Raw genomic sequence first — 14401 nt, 5'->3', positions numbered from 1 at the left:
CAAATCATTTTAAATTTTGTTTGTTACTAGTTAGTTATAGTTATAAAGTTATAGTGTAGTATAAGTAGTAGTTATAAGGTGTTACCTCAATGGAGTTAATAAATCTACGCTAGGAAAAAAAGGCAAAGGGAATTTCCAATCAAACTTGTAATTTGAATTATGATCCACGAACTGATATTATTTTCAGGAAACAAAAATTTGTTATAATAATCTGTGACTGCGACGAATTAATTTTAAGAACAAGCGAATTAACGTACGTGATGCTAAGTACATTACAAGTCATAATTATGATTATAAGTAAAAAATATTTTAAAGTAAAGAAATTGCGTTACTCTGAGAATCTCGCAAAATATAGAAGGTTATGTTCAGAGCACCTTTGGCTTTATGAATCGTGACTTGGTCCTCTTCATTTTATGAGATTGCCAGAACGATAATTTTCGTTTAATATAACCCTATATATATATATATATATATATATATATATATATATATATATATATATATATATAAATCTGTATAATTGTCAATAGCCTAATTTAATTTCAGTAAACATTGACAATACAAAATTATTGGCTGGCGGTGCGTGGTTGGAATACGGGATCCTGCAACTTTGAATAGGTGAGCAATAATGAAGATAGAGAATAAATTATAGTGCAAGTAGGATGCCCTTATGTTTTCTTTAAATTTACATATAAAGTTTTTTTAATGTCTTTTAAAAGTTATGGCTCTGTGGTGTAATAGTAGCACATTTATCCGGCAAGTGAGAGATCCGGGTTCGAGTCCCGGCGGAGCAAGTACTTTTTGTGATTCAATGTTTATTGAAATTATATATGTATATATATAGAATTGGGTTATTGGAATTTATACTCATTTTATGAATGTAGATAAAAGTCGTTCGACCGGTATGTAGTTTTCCAATAATATGTTAATTTACTTGTTTACATACATTTGTGATAGAAGCGGCTAAGAAAATATAATTAAATCTTAAAAAGCAAGGGTTTTGTGTAGTGTTAGCAGTGAGCAATACTGCAAGACCAATGTATAAATTAAAGAAAATATTTCAAAATAAAAGTATTTTAAAATATCATTAGAACTACGCCCATGTTTTCAATATGTTTTAAATCGATTCCTGGCACGGATATATTTCTTATCTTCAATTATTTCGTACAACATTCTCCTACTCGTATTACATACTTTGAAGTTTTTAAGAGGCCATGAATAGTAAGCAGATGCTTCATGTTCAGTTTTAATTTGACCTGTTTAATTCAGGATAACTATAATGTTCCTCAAGTAATTTAACTTGTAAGTTATTGGAGATTATTTAAATACAGTGGCAATTTTCTACTGGACCAATACGTCTGAAGTATGAGTTGTATAGCCATATAATAAAAGAAAATCAACCGTAAACAAAAAATCACATTTAATTTGGACAAACAAATGTGTTTAATACCGTGTACTTTCACAGGTGTTGATAATTGTTCTTTATTCTTAACTAACCATTCAGGTTTTTTTCGCATACATGATTCTGATACAGTATTTTAGTTTTATTGCGCACTCATCATTAAAGTTAATTCACTGACATAAAACTTTTTAAAATACTGGATATAACGAATTCTGGTAGCATTAATGATGTGGAATAACGTATGAGTTTAAAATGTATAACTAATACTAATCCTGAGCCTTTTTTAATTAAAGATGTATCTGCAAGTATTACAAGCTAGTGTCTTGGATAATTTTACCGTTTTGATTCTTTTAGACTAATATTGGTTAAATGTAACAGATCAGAGGGATGATCACGGCATTTGTGGTCCTTAATAAGTAGTATAAGTTCTTATATAATACAATATTTCTAAACCTGAAATAAATTATTTATTAAAAATTGATACATTGTAGTATTTTTATCTTATACTCATTTTCTAAGGCTGTATTGTATTTCATTCAAATATTATACGGCACGCTCTTTCACTAACTTTTAGAGCCAATAACAAGCTAGCTGGTCTTATTCGTCATTATTATCAGATTGAAATTAAATACAAATATATTTTGGTAACCTAGTTTTCATCCCGAATCATAAGTTAGTTGTAATGTCCAATTCCAATGGACTTCAGTAATTGGCTACTCATACCTCTTATTCTAAACTGCTCATAGATTGAAAAAAAAACTGTTTATTAACTAGGTACTTTCAAATAGGTTTATTCTCTAGGATATGTTATAATAAAACGGTAGCCTACATAAAAAATTCTGTTGGCTAGTTTAAGTGGAAAGAGAGGGAGGAACATATATACTGACATTTGGCACCCTTGTAGTTGCTCCGGACAAAAAAGACCTTAGAAATAAATTGCACCGCACAATGGAGTTTTAATCTATTTGGAAACAATATGTATATAAACTTGGCTAGCTTTTGTATTTAAAAATAAAAAGATAGTGAACAGGTTAAATAAAATAAAGAGGATTGGAGTTTATTTCAATTACCGCTCATATAGTTATCAAAGTTTCAGTAATATTATATTTTTGTCTATTTGCTTTCGATTTTGAACTAAAAAAAAAATTAAATTACAATGCGGTTCACTTACAGCCTCACCTAATGCTAGTGTTACTTACTCCAAAATATTCGCTTTAAATTATTTATTTATTTCTTTGATACAGTCCACTGCTCTTAATGGCTTCACATAACTTTTTACCTTATGAGCCGGATAGGTTTTAAATCTTTTGAAAACTAATTAAGCAACCTTTTAGTTCTTTTTAGATAATGCTCAGTATTTCTTTATCAGTCTATAGTTCAGTTTAAAATTAAATGTTCACATTTGCTTTTAAACGGAACTGTAGACCGATAAAAAGTTTTAATAACTGATCATAATTAGTATTAAACTTGGTGTGGACATTTTTTATTGCCAAAAAAAATATAACTGAGCATTCTCTGGTTGCACGTGTTGTAGTAACAGAAAGTTTCATGTTTATACCAATATCCTGATTCTACTTGAAATTCCACTGTTAGGCACACTTGTACAAAACTTAGAATGATGTTCAAAACGATGTTTATGCGGCAAGCTGATCGCATATAATCTCGTCTGGATAGTGTTAAGGGTCAATTTGCGGCTTTAGCAGCCACGGTGACCCTCATAGAACACCAGTTATCTAAGCTTAAATTTTGATGACTTATCACTAATAATAAATATACCGAGCTTGAGAAATTTGTTTCTAAAATTTATATTATAGCACTGCATCTCTCCCTGACGGCAACAATGAAGATACAAAACCCCCAAGATGGCCAAGAATTTATAAAACTATAAGAAGCTATTTACAATTGTTTTGTGTCAATTTAAACCTATATTAATAATATATTGTTGCCACCTGTTAACGACTGAGCTGACCAGAGTAACTTGAGCCCATCTCAACCAGTTAAAACCTCTTCACCCTCCGTGAAATTCCTGAAACTGAATCTATCTACTTTCAATTACCGACCAAAAATTGAGTTGCATTTTACATTTTGTTTGAAAATACTATGAATAAAAATGAGAGTATTTTTAACGTGGAAAGGTTCACTTACCTATTGTCTTGCCTGTGTAATGAGCCGCTAGATATGATCAAATCTTTGCCGCTTACCAATGCTAATTATTATGTAGCTTGGCAAACAATTTGAAACATTACCATAATTCATAATTGCTCATCACACTTTATGTTAAAAATATATAAAATTTGCTTAAAACTAACGCCCCTTCAATGGAAAATATGCGCGCTTTATCCAAATCTTACAATGAAAATGCTCAAGCCCCAAAATCTTTAGTCCGTGATATCTCAAAACAGCGTTTGTTTCTCACTTCGCACGTCCTTAGAAAGTTTGACGATGAAACTTGTAGATGTTTGCCTACAGTCTTTTTTCGGAAGCCACTCATTGAAGAAATTAAGTATTCCCCAAACAAAACTTAGCTCTTAAAAATACAATAAGTTAAGTATGTTCTATTCTGCTTAGCCTCAATGGTGTACCTATTGTTCCTCTACAGCGCATAATATTTACCGCTGCCCTGTATTATTGAATATGTCAGTTCAGAGTAGACAAATGTTTATTAAAAATAACAGCCTAACCATTAACTTCTTTGTTAATCACAAGGTGACAGACTACTAGTCCCAACGCAACTATAGTGTTTGTAACAAGCGACACCACAGCATGCTACGTAATACAATGTATACTATGCCTCCGGCCGCTCGCCAAGCTACTTTGATTTCTATTCATGGTAAATTGGTCACTTTGTACGCTTTCTCTCAAACCATTTTATTAGTAATAATAATAATAATAATAATATCACTTTATTGCGGTAACCATTATAAAATACCATACAAAAGTCATAAATAAATATTTAGATAATAAAAACGACATAAATAAATATTTAAATAATAAAAAGCTAGGCCTACAATTCATTCACTCACGCACACAGTCACATGTTTCTCTCATTCACTCTCATCTTCATTCTCACCAGACAATCCTGCCACTGTCACACCAAAACCAGAAGATTGATCGTGTTAGTTTTGAATTTCGTCCCAGCGGATCTCCATAAACTCGTCAACTGAGTAAAACACCCTGGACACAAAAAGATGTCTTAGTCGAGTTTTAAATTTTATTTGGTCATTCAATTGTTTGATCTCTCCAGGGAGCTTATTGATTAGCTTGACACTTTAGTTTTTAGTGTAAGTAGTTTTGGGCGTCCATGACGTGCTTTCTTTGGTCTTCGATGGCTTTACATTTGATCGCATAGTTCAATGAGCATAAATTTACTTTAGGACTACTTTTCATATTAAGAGATTAAAAGTAAATTTCTTGGTGGTCTTTTGACAGTATAGTTTAAATATGTATACTTAAGCGACTTTTATTTTGATTCGGCCACTTGGATTCCGTCATCTACTAGAAATTTCGAGGGCGTAGAGAGCAACGAGGTTATTGAAGCCCTGCTCTCTGTTAAGGTAGCGGTGATTAGAGTAGAATGGTGTATCGAAACCTGGGAAATTGGTCACATTGTACGCTTCCTCTCAACAACACCATTTTTTTAGTTTTTAGTGTAAGTAGTTTTGGGTGTCCACGACGTACTTTCTTCGGTCTTCCGATGGCTTTACACTTGATCGCACAATTCAATGGGGATAAAACTACCTTAGGGCTATTTTTCAGTTTAAGATATCCAAAATCATTTCCTGGTTTATTGACAGTATAGTGTAAAAATATATAGCAAACATTTTATCTAATTTCATTGAAAAGTTTATAAAGTGAAATAACTATAAGTAAAATGTATGCAATAGTAAAAAGATATACTTGTAAAATTTAAACATAAATAGTGATATCATAAAAAATATTTTAAACAAGTAAAGAACTTTAGCAATACACTTTTTATGGAATAAGATCACTTATATTCCTGCTTTGTTAATTCTAAAAATATTATTCAGATGACATGTGTTATAAAGCTCTCGTTTGATTTGTTTTTCTTACATAGTTTGTAACTATGTCTTAGGTTAGTTATTTACTTAAATAAGAGATTAGATTGTAGATCTTGTTAAGTAGTGTTACTTATTTCTTGTATCTCTGAACAATGGCAGATGTCCGGAAAATCTTGTTTTTTTTCACAAGCCTCTATCGTGAATAACAAATTTCACCCATGTTTTCGGAACTTTTTACATCGATTCTAATGTATATATATATATATATATATATATATATATATATATATATATTTGTAATTTGCATAAATTTCATATAAAATCCTTGCACACATATTAATTATTTTGAGCATTTTATAAAACCATGAATAGGATGCAGATACTTCTTGTTCAGTTTTACCTCTAGTAATTTAACGTATAAGTTATTTGAAATAATTTAAATACGAGCTTGTACAGTTGCACAGGTCTAGTAATTTACAACAACCATTCTAGGCCTATTATATAACCTTTATGATATATAACTAAGCAATAAAATGTTAATTTTATATAAAACAGTTAAATTCCATTTGTCCCTACAAACATATGCCTAATGCCTTGTATTTTTTGATACTTTGAGTTCTTTATTTTTTACTAACCACAGGGTTTCTCATCATTACATTTAATTCACTAACATACAGACTGATCAAATACTGGATACAACGATTCGGATATAATTCATGGATGTGGATGTGTGAGTTTTAAAGTTGTGACTAACACTATTCCTTAACTTGTTTATTGAAGATATTTCAAATATTACAAGCTAGGTTCTTGGATTATTTTACAATTTTGATTCTTTGTGACCAATATTGGTTTAATGTCACTGATCAGAGAGATGATCGTCTAATTTGGGGTTGGGACAAAATAAAAACATCACTAAAAGTGAAAGAAGTTCTATACTTAAAATTGTTCATTGTTATTTATTATTTTATTCTCATTGTCAAAAGCTGTTTTGTATTTCATTCAAATTAATTCATTATTTGGCACACTCTTTACCTAAAGTTTATAGCCAGTAACTAATTATTCTTCATATTATCTGATGCAATTTAGATACAAATATATAAATATTATAGTTTTCATCGCGAATCATGCGTTAATTTCAATGTCCAATTCCAAATTACTGAAATGGACTAATCGTAGCTCTCGTTCTAAACTGATCATATATTGGATTGAAGAACATTTTGTAAAAACTATTTTACAACTAGTTACTTTTAAATAGGTAGATTAATTTATATATGTGAATTAATCAAAAAGCGTAAAAGATTAATATGTTAGTTAGTTTAAGTGGAGAGAGAGGGAGAAACAGATTTACTGACAACATTTGGCACCCCTGTCTGTGCTACGGACAAAAGACCATATAAATAAATTGTACCGCACAATGGAGTGGTGCTCTATTTGGAAAAAATATGCACGTAAACTTGCCTCGCTTTTGTATTCAGGAATAAAAAAAGAGAGAAGAGATTGAATAAAATAAAGAGGATTGGGGTTTATTTAATAATTAAGCAGGGTGTTAATATTTGTATTTTAGTATTTCCTTATTCAATATTGAAACAATAAATAAGCTTTTATTATGAATGTAATATAGTTTATGAAATAAAAGAGTAAGACAAATTAAGTACTGTCTGAGGCAACTTTAATGCCGTAGACATGTTTTATTGCACAATAGACTTACCTTCTCTTGGAAGGGCTTATTCACAAATTAAAACCTTGATTTTCGTTACATTTAATGCTAAATAATCTTAGACCTAAATTTATTCTATTACATCCATTCCCTCCAATACAACGCAACAGAGAATACTTACTGGTAAGGTATCAATATTTTCAGAACAATTTATTTGGTATATTATTTATTTTACAACACTACGGAGAGTTTGACCAGGCGGACTTACTTGTTTAGGTTATATTTTAGTAATCGCAAACTTGCCAACTTGATACAGCTAGGAGATGTTGGATATGAATGTTGAGATTAAAACATATCACAATTATCAATAACAACATCAGAACATATTTATAAACATATGGCTATTCAAGTTTACAAAACCGATTGAAGTGAATAAACTAGATCATTACATTTGTATGTGATTATAGCAGATACTTATGATCCTTACGACTCCAAGGGACAACTCCACTCATCGGAATACGTAAAATTGTGCTTGAAAACATCTTTGCGCCTCGTGCCGGATGTAGAATGACTGAATGTGGAATTTTAGAAAGCTTATCACAGGCGCTAGACAGCTCAAAAACACCTACACTTCTCACGGGTCGGTAGGCCTCGCCTACAATAATATTATCAATGAACTGTCATGTGGTTTTAAACATGTTCGTCCATAAACGGACCTGTGAACGTAGGTTATTATACTATTATGCGTGAAATAATGCGCGCGCTTGAACAGGCCTTCACTGTGAGTATAAAATATCATTATACAATATCAATATCACAAATGTGGACCCGTTGCTACTGATAAACATTGGTGCCCATACTTGTTATATGTTTATGGAGTAAACGCTTCTTCCTTATACGATCGACAGGCCGTACTAATAAGAAACAATAACTAAATAAAAGCACTAACAATCGGTTGGGGTTGCCTGCAACTCAAAAGGTACTATTATTACATTACAAGACCGTGTTGAGAAAGTTTTCAATTAAGTTGAAGGCTAAAATATTCTAACTTCTGGAGTGTGTGTATATAATATTAATTTATTAATTACACTTAGTGAACGTGATACGTAATATGGACGTCACTTTTATGATTTAATTTTAACGTTGTTAGGAAATCGCATTCTCAAATAAACACAGCTAAAGAGTAATTTTTACGCAGAGATATGCTGTAACCATCCATAGTAATAATACCAAGATTAACAGTGTGGCGAGAATTACCTCTAATATAAGGGCGCAGACATGAGAAGTTACAGGCGTTGTTTGTTTTTTCCGGTGAATATTCTGCTCTAACTCTAACTGCCATTTTGTAACTCGAAAACCGTATTAATTGAAACAACATGCTTTAAAAGCACAAAACAGTTACTATCAATGTCCTAAGGTGTATTGTTTGTAAATATTATGTGGGTTTATTCACACGTTTACGTCTACTTCTGGCGGTTTTAAATTCACTTCGTATCTAATATATGTAAGTTGTCAAAATTGAATTTACCTGATTGCCTCGACCAAGGAAATAAGTACGTAAATGGGTCTCTGAAACCTTATTTAATCGAAAAGTATCTATTTCTGGATATTTTGGCCTAATTTTAGTCTAATATATTTCAAGTGCAAACATTGAGTTTTAGTAAGAAGCCTACTATAGTCACAATCGCCTAGTTCATGCAACATATGAAAATAATCTTTTGTAATGAGTTTTGCGAGATAAAAATGTTTTTCGGACTTTGTTTGTGAACAAATGGCTCTTTTATACATGCCCCGGTATCAAACTATGATGGGAAAACTATGTCATGATGTAAAAAAAAACAAGCCAGTTTAGAGTATATTACGTGCAAGTTTTGAAAGTTCGTTTTACTCATGTAAGTTTTATAATGTTCTTCGAAAAGTATTTCCAATGCACTAAATGGTTGAAATTAACTTGTCAAATCTGGAGTAAAATTTCAATAACAGCATTTGTTTGCTATCTGCATTATCAAGTCGTATAATATACATAATATTCTCTTAAACTGAAAAAAAAAAAAACATTAAGAAGCTACAACACCCCAACAGTTATTCTCTGCAGTAAATGTCGACCATTCCTTCTATACCCACTTATAACTCCCCACTGTAGATTTGTTTCTTGGGTTGGGCAGATCTAAGTAGCACATCGTACTTTGTTGTACCCAGTACAAGTTATAGTGGCAGATATAGACTAGCCAGAAGTGAACCTTCACGTGGTAAAGCCAGAAAGCATTAGTTTCCAATACTATGAACATAATATAAGCGTACTTCTAGATTGAGAAAATATCCCTTATATGTCAAAAACTCTGATATGTTAGTAACTGTTTCATTTTCTAAATATTTGGGTGTAAGAGGAATTTCAAAATGTAAAAGGTATAAAACTGTAGTTAATATTAATTCCTCCGATATTATAGTCCCCTCAATGATAAATAATGCAAATATTCCAGTTTCCAATTTGCGTTATTAAAACGTTGGTGTTGCGTGTCAGGATGTGGTGATTTAACTGGGGATATATATATATATATATATATATATATATATATATATATATATATATATATATATATATATATATATAGCATGCAGTTGAAAATGCGTCTTTCGCCTACTTTGCAGCCATGCAGCTCTCTGTTTTTGCATCTATCCTCGGTATTCGTTCATCAGAATTATAGATACACCTTCTGCAATAAATGCACTGAATTTCCTTGCTTTTTGATCTCTGTTTGCTGTACCATCCTATCTTCTTGGTCCTGTCTTGACAGGAGTTATGTACAATTTTGTATACCTAATCAGAATCGTATGTCTCTTTATTGAAAAACTACCCATTACATCTAGTCGTTTTCTGTCCTCATACATTGCACTTTGTGTCTGATGCATGGCTTTGTAATTCCTTTTGTGGTCAATGGTACTGCGCTTGTTTGTTCCTAAAAATTGAAGTCAAAGAGCGAATGATTCGTATATATAAACGTTGAATCAGGGGAGTGTCGACTCCCTCCGTTTATTCCTCTACCCTGAATATATTCTATACAGAAATATCGAAATAAACTAATTTCTAAAATTTTTAATAATTTAAAATGGTTTTCATTTGTCCATGCATCCATTTCTTGTACAAGATAAATGGCAGTACTGCCATAACTATTTGCAGCACTGAAGGGCAGATATGTTGTATTTTTATGCAAGTACAACATTCTGGAATAACATTTAAATATATTGCTTTTAGAATAAAACTTTGCATATGTGTCTCTCATAATTATAATCAATATAATGCCAAGTATTGTTCAACTCCTCCCATTAGATTTAGCATGATTGAGTATCAAACATACAAACACCCACAATATACAAATATTCGAATATCCAAACACAATTAAAAAAATTTTATTCACGCAATCTCATTTATAATATTAAAATTATTAAGCATGCAGTGTTTGTTCAGTAAAGTAATACAGTTGGTAAATAAAAATTTACTATCGAACCGTTTCACATATTGCAATGTTTTGAAAAAGCTAAACCATTGATTGCTTTATAGATATTATTTAAACACTAAATATTATATAAAACACAGCGTGATAAACAAAGCTGTAAACTTTTACACACGATGTGTATGATAGTGGTTAGTTTCCTTGCAAGTGGAAGAGCATTTTTCTCGTGGTTCAAGGAGTAGGTGACAAGCGCCATAAGTAAATTTTATTAATCGGTATACTATTCTCAAGCAAATATATGTATATATATTCTTATTGGGGTGGGAGAGCAGAACCTACTATACAAGCAGTAATATTTTAAACCAGAGTTAGATGACAAAGTGTAAACGTAGACGCTTTATGGCCTATATATGATTATGAATTTTACGTATGCATATGTTTTCTTTCTAGGGCAACGAATCAAACAACTGTGGCATCGTAAATGTTTTACATCAGAAGTGAATTTGAAAGTTATTTTTCGGTACAAAAGTCTACAGAATTTCATCGTTGCTTAGTTACTATTTTACGTTACAAGTTTTACCTTCAAAATATTTATGATAAAGGACTGTGCCTTAAAGATCTTTTACCACTGGTTTTATATGAATAATTAAAACTTTTAATGGAAATAATGATTGTGGTTATTAGTTAAAATTTTCTTGAATCGCTTAGCGATACTTACGCTAGGTATTTTCAGTATTTAGGCAAAGCGAGTGTTTTGATTTCTCATTCGATGACAGTAAACTGAAATATTCTGCCCAGACTGCAGCTTCATGACCTTGGCAGAAGATAAGTGTCTCAATATGACTAGTTATTAATATTATTGTACGTGAAGGTTTGATGTATTTATTAGACTGTGTTTTCCACCACCTTTACTATCTATCTGATAGTAACGGTTGTATTCGTCTCAACCATGGTTCGACAGCTCGCCGGTTACAAACTTGCGTGCCTTATTCGTAAGTAAAATTTAAATATTTCTTATTATATATTAACCCTTTAATTTGAAGCATTTATTTTGAATTAATTATAAAGTAATTTGTAAATAATAAAGTAACTTACCTATGATTATGTTTTATTTGCCAGATTAATACAAATTAAGCTGTGGTGATGTCATACTGACGAGACCACGTTGTCGTGTTTATAAGTTTCTTGATAATATGGTTAATCCCGTGTTTTAGACGAGTTCACGAGTAGAATGATTCTTCTTCGAGCATTACTTTGATCTAAATCTTTATTTTTGTAACTACTGCTGCAATGATCAACCAATTAGGTGACACTGCTGTATTAGTTGACGTCAACGTTAATCGAAGTCATTTTAAAGTGTTTTAAGTCCTTAAGTTCTTAGGAAACATTCTAAAGAACTTTTGAACTACCAGACCCAACTCATATTATTGTAGTAAAGTATTGTTTATTTTGACAGGAAAGTGACAAGTAATACTTTTAGTTTAACATTTAAAAGTGGCACTTGTAGATTTTATTTGCCATATTTGAATTTATAAGTACATTTTGCATTACCAAGTATTTATAACTACGACTTTATAGATCTCCAACCCCGTCTGTTTCGTCCATTTAGTAGAATTTTGTTTTGAACACATTCAGCTTTTCTAGTTTCAACATCATCATATAATGCATAGCACTACAAAATTCATTGTACGCTTTCGAATCACCAGCATCGGACATCATATTTAGTAGTGATCAACTCAACATCTTTACTGCACCAGTAACTTCCTACATACAACTGCTTCCAGATGTTTGCAAAAAACTGCCTAGATGCTGCTTTCTTATTCTATAAGGTCAAGAGCAGTACTAAAAAGTGTTCAACATCTAAGACCCACCATAAATATAGTTAGAAAAGATAAAAGAATCCATTCAGGGACATGCATCCCAGTTTATGCCACGAACAGTCGAGATCAAGTACCAAATCACTAGAATATTCATTTATATGTAAATATTTTCTACTAAAGCTTTCATTATCTGCTTAAAAATTTTTCTGGCATGGAAGATAAGAACTATTTATGGTTGAATTATCTGGAAGGAGGTGAACTGCGGTTCATTACAGCGCACATCTAATCAGCTGTCGCATTATCCTTAACAATGGATCTGAGCCCCTAAACTAAGAGAATCACATAACATCATATAATACACCTTAGTTTTTATTATAGTAAAAACTAAGTAAAAAGCTCATTAATCACCTTTGGCTTGCATTATTGTCTTTCGCTTTGATGTCAAGGTTTTGTGACATGTGTTATACGATAGATATTTCCTCTGGTTATTTTTAAATCTAAAGGTCACTATGTCGTATTAAAAATAATCAGTAAATTTTTTGTAACATTTAAACCCTGCATTTTTCTTACTGGATGATGACGTCTTTTCTTAACGATACAGTAACATTTAGACGATTATTCAAGGTTTTCCACCAGTTATATAACTGTATTCGTTACTATGTCTCGAAAGTGGTGCGGATTAACAGAGCTGATCATTCGCACTCCGGTGGAAACTTTACATTTAGAGGTAAGTAGTGTTCTACTATAAGGTTGTGTTATGTTAGAAATTAGTGGCGAACATTCTGGAGGATCATGGAACATTTTACTACATTTAATTAATTAATTAAACTTCTGGCTCTTCCACGAGAAAACAACTTGTTGATCGTGATTATTAAAAACAATTATGAGAAAATCTACAATCTGCAATGTATATATTTTATAATTTTAACTACTTAACTTTATATTTGACAGAATTTAAACTAATTTACAAAGAAGAAATGAATAAGCAATATTATTCTAAACACAGAATTTACTAGCTGCTATTGCAAATTCTCATCCTCTGTGCAAATAATAAGCTATTTAATATTACAATCTATTTAACAACGGTTCCTAAAACCCCAGCCGAAATATCGTATAGGCATATGTCCTAAATCACTTCTTTACCGTCTGCCTGTCTTTTATACGTGTTTTGTATATAAAAAAAAAACTGTTCGTGGATTGAATAAAATATTATGATTACAAACAACTGTGTCGCCACATCCAATAATGAAAAAAATATACACTTGGATTTAGATTAATATTATACCTGTAATAACTAAAATAATTTTGTTGCTATAGAAAAAAATTATATAAATGAAAATAAGTGTTCACCATCATTTTATCAAGTTTCAACCCCTCACAAAGCACCCTGTATATTAAGGAGAGTTAAAGGGTCTATAGTAAAAACATTTTTTTCTTACTAAAATATTGTTTCCACTTGTTTTTACACAGTTTGAGACGAAACATATTTAATAAAATTGTTTCTAAGCATTTGTTGTATTACTTTCAAAAAGTAGTCTGCACGTCTTTATCACGGTCAGATTAGCGGTGTGTTGTTTAAAATCGCAAGGTATGTCCATGCATGTTGTACTGTACTGCATTAAAAGTAAAAATTAAAAAAGATCATTGTTGGTAGCACACATTTCATGCATGTTGGTTGACATGTTTTCTGAAAAGTACCCCCATTGCAACACTCAGAATGTGAATGAGTTTTGAATATTACAGTTTGGAGTAGGATTCCTAAAAGCTGTAGAAATAGGAGTGTTGTGATGCCATTTTTACATTTTATTTTGGTAATTTAGGGTGATTGCCAGTTTTGAAAGAATTTGTAAATGTAGAATGTGGCATAAACACTATTGAAGCACTAAAAAAACTCGTGAAATTCGTCTTCATAAAGTTTGTCGAACATCACAAGAAGGAACTAAAGAAGGCAGGATTGCCAGAAGAAGAAAAAGACTAGAAGTAGATGAATTATACGACTCTCAATACGATCCAGGAGGATTTTAAGACAAATATTTCTTTAGAATCATCTA

This window comes from Homalodisca vitripennis, chromosome 2, assembly GCF_021130785.1.
Source record: "Homalodisca vitripennis isolate AUS2020 chromosome 2, UT_GWSS_2.1, whole genome shotgun sequence".
NCBI lineage: Eukaryota > Metazoa > Arthropoda > Insecta > Hemiptera > Cicadellidae > Homalodisca > Homalodisca vitripennis.
The sequence above is the reverse complement of the archived record's forward strand: the minus strand, read 5'-3'. Positions refer to the sequence as shown.